Genomic DNA, 810 nt, shown 5'->3' on the forward strand with positions numbered 1-810 from the left:
TAGCACTTCAGCGATAGTGCTTCCCACAGCAGTCCGGAATTACAATCTGAAGCCCAACGATTCAAACCTGCTGCCGCTCTTTCATGGGATGCCAAGTGAGGACGCCTTACAGTTCATCCGTGACTTCTGCTCTCAAGTGCAAACCTTCCCACTGTTGGGACTCACCGAGGATCAGTTGAGACTCAAGTGCTTACCTTATGCACTCAAGGACCAAGCTAGGACGTGGTTACTGTCCCTGCCGTCGAACTCCATCACCACATGGGGAGAGGCATGTGAGAAGTTCATGCTCAAGTACTATCCTAGTCACAAGACACAGGAGATTAGGAGCCAGATAATGAACTTCATGCAAGAAGCTGATGAGCCTCTCCACGAAGCTTGGGAGAGATTCCAAGAGCTCCTCCGCCAGTGCCCACAGCACCAGTTAGCACCCGTCATGTTGATACAGTTCTTCTATGACGGATTGATTCAGACGGCACAGTTCATGGTGGACAGTACAGCAGGGGGTAACATTGCCCGAAAGACAGCCAATGAGCTCAAGGAGATCTTCGACACACTCGCCGCGAGTTCTTAACAGAAATCAGTTAGAGGAAGGAGGATTGAAGCGAATGCATTAGCTCAAAACAATGAGCTTCAGAAGCAGGTAGCTGACTTGATGAGGCAAGTACAGAACCTCACGATAAACCAGGAGGAGGCTCCACCAGTTCGCGCGCCACCAGCAGAAGGATGTGGCATATGTGGCGATTTTGGTCATGGAACCAACGCGTGCCATTGCATGGAGGATTTCACACCTGAAGGAGGAGCAGAGGTCTA

General features: G+C 50.7%; 1 non-coding gene across 1 annotated transcript; it reads right to left on the minus strand.

Annotated features, from left to right (window-relative positions):
* Nucleotides 1–317: 317 nt before the first annotated feature.
* Nucleotides 318–423, minus strand: LOC131002112 (small nucleolar RNA R71). Its single transcript, XR_009094188.1, has one exon. It is a non-coding gene; the product is annotated as a small nucleolar RNA R71 (small nucleolar RNA).
* Between the last annotated feature and the right edge of the window lie 387 nt (nucleotides 424–810).

This window comes from Salvia miltiorrhiza, chromosome 8, assembly GCF_028751815.1.
Source record: "Salvia miltiorrhiza cultivar Shanhuang (shh) chromosome 8, IMPLAD_Smil_shh, whole genome shotgun sequence".
NCBI classification, from domain to species: Eukaryota; Viridiplantae; Streptophyta; class Magnoliopsida; order Lamiales; family Lamiaceae; genus Salvia; species Salvia miltiorrhiza.